The sequence below is a fragment of the Oryctolagus cuniculus genome, chromosome 8, assembly GCF_051225735.1.
Source record: "Oryctolagus cuniculus isolate XC-2025 breed Fujian yellow rabbit chromosome 8, ASM5122573v1, whole genome shotgun sequence".
Lineage (NCBI taxonomy): Eukaryota > Metazoa > Chordata > Mammalia > Lagomorpha > Leporidae > Oryctolagus > Oryctolagus cuniculus.
Genome location: NC_142874.1, coordinates 3558216 through 3563854, shown reverse-complemented (window position 1 = coordinate 3563854; position 5639 = coordinate 3558216). Strand labels below are relative to the sequence as shown.

General features: G+C 44.8%; 1 pseudogene; it reads left to right on the top strand.

Annotated features, from left to right (window-relative positions):
• Positions 1–629: 629 nt before the first annotated feature.
• LOC127482678 (DNA-binding protein SATB1 pseudogene) lies at positions 630–3767 on the top strand (annotated as a pseudogene).
• The last annotated feature ends 1872 nt before the right edge of the window (positions 3768–5639 follow it).

The window sequence follows — 5639 nt, the reverse complement described above, 5'->3', positions numbered from 1 at the left end:
GCGAGCGAGCGAGCAGCGGCCCTGTCCGGAGGCTCCGCTCACAGGCACACACACACGCGCGCACACCTGCCCTGGGCCGCCCGCCGAGCAGCCGCCACTCAGCAGCACAGCGATTGCCCTGGGCGCAGGGCCGTGGCGGAGCCAGGCGACCCCACCACGGAGCCGCTCGGGAAACTCCTCCTGGGCTGCGCTCCCTCCAAGTCCTAGTCCACTGTGCTGCTCCTTGTTGACCCAGGCTCTGGCTGAGCGACTTTCCGGGAGGGGGCTGCCAAGAAGGCAAGGTGTTTGGGGGTGCCTTCACACACCCTCCCGCCCTCTATCTCCTCCCTCCCCCGTGCTCACTCCAGGATACCCGGACGCTCCAGCCCCGCGTCTTTGGGCAGGGACAAGGTCCGTGAGGCTGTGGTTGGCGAAGGCGGAATCAAAAGTGGCATTTCCATGCCTTCCCGGGGCTGCGCTCGCGACCCCCTGCCCGGCCCTCTCGCCATCCCCTGGTAGATGCCGTGGTCAGGGGTGCAAGTCTGTGGGGAGAAATTGGGGGCTTGTTAATAGCAGTCACCGTTGTTGGGGGAGAGGGCGGCGGCGAGGGGTCGCGGGGCTTCCCTCCGCTCCCCAGGCTGGGGGCAACAATGCTGCTACTGAGAGCCCCTAGTAGACATTCTCTCCGGCCTGCTGCCCAGGCCCGCAGGACAGAGGCATGGACGCCAGGGGACCTTGTCCCTTCCTGGAGACCTTGTCCACAGTCCTTGTCCCCCTCACCCCCGACTTTTGAAGAGAATCCTCAGTCACCACCTCACCTCCCCAGCACCGCCAACGTGTTTGGCTCAAAACGGATTTTGGTTTGTTGTTAAGATTTTCCCCCAACGAATCATTTGTCAGATCAATTTTAACTTCTTCCCTCCTCCCTCCTACCCACTCTCCCTGACTCCTGACATTAGACATTTTACAAGACATGTATGTTGCTTTTCGAATTGCCCTCCATGACTACTCTTTTAAGACATTTTTTTTCTGTCCTTTCCCTGCTTAGAGGGGCGGGGGGAGGGGAAGAGAAACTAATACAATTTCAGAGGAAGTCACCTTCAGGTCTGTTGCTGGCTGGTTTTGGTTCGTTTTGTTTTGTTTTGGCATTGCTGTCGCTAGGCCATTACCAAGCTCTGATGCCCAGGCCAAAGGGCTCACCCAGGTTGGAAAGTAGAATCAGGGCCACTCTCTTATGTGACAGATGCCCCTGATACCACAGTAGCAGATACGCTTCAAGGCATGTATCATGTAGTCACACTGAAAATTCAGTCGCCCCAAACTAGATTTGCCTCCCAAACAATGGTCACACACCACAATAAGGAATGGTCTGAAGGGCTTGCTAAAAGTCATGAATCAGAGTTCATTGGCCAAGGCGTGCCCCCTTTCATAGAGTATGATTTCTTCCATTGTGTTCAAATGTCTCAACAGCAGCAAATGTCAAGAATTTAGAAGGTGGTACAAACATTTCAAGCAAGCAAAAGATAAAATGGTCAACATGGATAGTCTTTCTGAACTATCCCAGGGAAGTGCCAACCATGTGAACTCTGGCCTGTGGCCAGTCAGGGAACACAGCCCAGCAGCCTGCGTCCCCCACACAGCTTTCCAATGACAGCCAACCCTCTGTCCAGACCCCTCTTCCAAACCTGCATCCAGGACTTGTATCAATACCTATCAGTCCTCAGTTGATCAACAATCAGCTGGTGATGGCACAACTGTTGAACAGCAGTATGCAGTGAATAGACTGTTAGTCCAGCAGTCCTTAAATCAACAATACTTGAACCATCCTCCGTGTCAGTAGAGCTATGAATAAGACTTTGGAGCAACAGGCTTCAACCAACACAGAGGTGTTTTCTGAAATCTACCAGTGGGTTCATGATGAACTGGAAGGTGCAGGACACTCCCAGGCAGTATTTGCATGTATGGCTTTTAACAGAACTCAGGGCTGGCTTTCAGAAATCCTCCAAAAGGAAGAGGACCCCAAGATTGCATCCCAGTCTTTTCTGGTAAACCCTGGGGCTATGCAGAACTTCTTACAGTTACCAGAAGCTGAAAGCAACCAAATACACCAAGATGAGAGGGAAAGGCGTTTGAATGCTGCCTCAGCCATGGGTCCTGCCCCCTGATAAGCACCCAGCCATCCTCTCTGGGTGAAAACAGATACCATTGCTACTGAGAGGAATGGAAGGGGGCACTGTGGCATGAAAGGTAAAGCTGCCTCCTGCAGTGCCAGCATCCCATAGGGACACTGGTTCAAATCCAGGCTGCTCCACTTCTGATCCAACTCCCTGCTATGGCCTAGGAAAGCAGTAGAGGATGGCCCAAGTCCTTGAGCCCCTGCAACCACGTGGGAGACTGGGAGGAGGCTCCTGGCTCCTGGCTTTGGATCAGCACAGCTCCAGCCCATGCAGCCAATTGGTGAGTAAACCAGTGGATGGAAGACTTCTCTCTCTCTCTCTCTCTCTCTCTCTCTCTCTCTCTCTCCGTCTCCCTCTCCCTCTCCTTCTCTCTTTGTGTAACTCTTTCAAATAAATCTTAAAAAAGATTTAAGATTTATTTTTATTTATTAAATATATGAAATTTTATTTTATTTATTATTTTTATCTTGTCTTTTATCTTTTATCTTATTAAATCTTAAAAAAGGTTTATTTTATTTATTTGAAAGTCAGAGTTACAGAGAAATAGAGACATAGACAGAGAGATCTTCCATCTGCTGGTTCACTCCCCAGATGAATGGGTGGGGCTGGACATGAGCTGATCTGAAGCAAGGAGCTTCTTCCAAGTCTCCCACATGGGTACAGGGGCTCAAGGGCTTAGGCCATCCTCTACTGCTTTCCCAGGCACATTAGCAGGGGGCTGGATGTGAAGTGGAGCAGCCAGGACTCGAACTAGCATCCACATGGGATGATGGTGTTGCAGGCCAGGGCTTTAACCAACTGCACAACAGCACTGGCCCCATAAATAAATCTTAAGAGAGAGGAGGGGGATTGGGAAGCCAGAGAACAATACCATGAACATTAATGCTTTCATTTATGATGAGATTCACCAGGAAATGAAAGCGCCACAGTGCCCCAAGCAATGTTTGCAAGGGTTGTGGCAACCAAAAGCCAGGGATGGTGTGTAAGCTGTTATGCTGGAAAGAAGATGCTTCTCCAGAAAATAGGACCTTGTGGGAGAACCTCTCCATGATCCGAAGGTTCCTCAGTCTTCCTCAGCCAGAATGGAATGCCGCTTATAAACAGGAGAGCAATGGGGTGCATCACCATGGCGACAGGCCCTCCCACTTCAGCAATGCTCCACCAGAGCGGATTCAGCAGCCTAGCACTGCCACCCCCACAACCACAGCAGCAGCCACAGGCAGGCCCCCACTCCCAGCACGGCAGCCCACAGTAGCCTCGTCTGCTGAGTCAGAGCAGGAAAACCACAAACAAGCCCTGGGAATCCTCCAGTGCATCCAAGATGTAAGCCTATACCCTGATAAGAGGTCATCCAGACTCTGTCTGCCCAACTTGACCTTCCCTAGTACACCATCATCAAGTTCTTTCACAACCGGTGATATTATCTCAAGCACCATGGCAAATGGAAGACAACTCCTGTTTAGAGGTGGATGTGGCAGAATATAAAGAAAAGGAGCTGGTTAAGGATCTATAAGAGTGTCCAAGATGCAAATGCTAACATCTTTTTTTCAGTGAAACTAGAAGAGCTGTCAGTGGAAGGAAACAGACATTAGTGCTGATTTAAAAGACTGAGATAACAGTATTATTTTCATCCAACAATACCACTGGTATTTACTTACAAGATGAAAAGTCCACCTTGCATTCTCTCAAAAAATCTTTGTTGTTCATTGTTTGGCCAATCAATCTTCAGAAGCCTGCACAAAGTGGGAGATAGGATGGTTGCGGGTGGGAGGGAAGCTATGAGGGGGAAAAGCCGCTATAATCCCAAAGTTGTACTTTAGAAATTTGTATTTATTAAAAGTTAAAAAAAAGGAATGCTAAAAAAGTTGAAAGTCATGAAAGGAATAATGCGGACTGCACTAAATGTTTTACTCTGTGTTTGATATTGAAACGTGTTCACAGAACACACCAAGGTGTGTACCCATAAGCATGGAACAAGTGCTTTTTATTTTTAAATTATTATTATGGAGCCTCAAACAAGCATTATAACTTCTGTGATTATGATTTCCTTTTCTTTAATTATTTCTGTAACTCTCCACACTGATCTTTGGAAACTCACCCCTTTTTATAAAGAAGAGAGAAAAGACTTTGTTACTCTATTGTATGTTCCAAAAAAACTATAGACTGTGCAATGCAGTTTAAAGATGACATATGCCAACAAATGCCTTGTATTATATGGCCCTGACATAATTCAAATTTGTTTTTATTTTGGAAAAAAGTTCACTGTATTTTTTAAAAAAGAATAATAATTTCTATGACATCAAAATTAACTATAAATGATGAGGGTAGTTAGTGACATGAAAATATTTATGACATCAGAATGTTCATAACACTACAATATTGTTTTATGATGTAAATATTTTATGGTCTCATATTTGGTTCTGATATTGCATGGAGGTTCATATCACAATTGATGATGATGTCACAATGGTAGGTTTATTATGACATATTGGTTCAATGGCTTCACAATTGATTATGAAACCATAGTGGTAGTTTTATAATATGATAATCAATAGGACACCATAATAGTTGTTCATGACATCATAATTATTACCTCACAGTGGTAGGTTTATAATATCACAATGGTTTTTACAATTCACCATTATGACATCACAATTAATTACACAAGAATTAGTTACAGATTTCTTGTAACAAATTTTATGTCACTGAATGATAGCAGGAATTTTGATCGTATATTTTCAACAAATGAATCATAACAAAATGTCTGTATGTGCACTTACTTGTAATGTGATTTTTGTGGGATCCCTTTTAGAATTTGTATAACTATATATGGTTTTCATAATATCTGAAGATCACTTGTCTTTTAATGATTTATTTACTTAAAAGGCACAGTGATGGAGACAAAAGGAAAGACATATATTATATATGCTGAAATACCTGCAACAGCCAGGGCTGTGCCAGGTTGAAGCCAGGAGCAAAAGGCTCCATTCAGGTCTCCTGAATTGGCAAGAGAAACCCAAGAATTTGAATATTGTCTGCTGCCTTTCATGTTCATTTGCAGGAAACTGTATCAGAGAAATGTCTTGTCTGGGTCTCAAACCAGGCACTCTGATGTAAGAGGCTGGTGTCCCAAGCACTAGCTTAACACACTGCATCATCATGCCAGTTCTATGAGGATCTCTTATTCTTAATGCACAACCTAATTTATTCAGGGCTATTAGCTTATTTCTTCCTATATATTGCTTTATTTGAATTCCTTTTTTGTCCCCCTATATTTCATTTGATGACATAGATTTCTCTCCTGTTTTCTCTTTGTATTTTTGGTTTGTTTCTCTAGTCTTTTTTCCAAACTATAATTCTGTTTTTAAATATTATATTCATTTACTTGGTTATTAGAAACAAAATATGGTAGTGTCATATTTTGCACACTTACCCAATTCTAAGCTCAAGAATGATATGCTTTAATACAAATGTCATAATTTT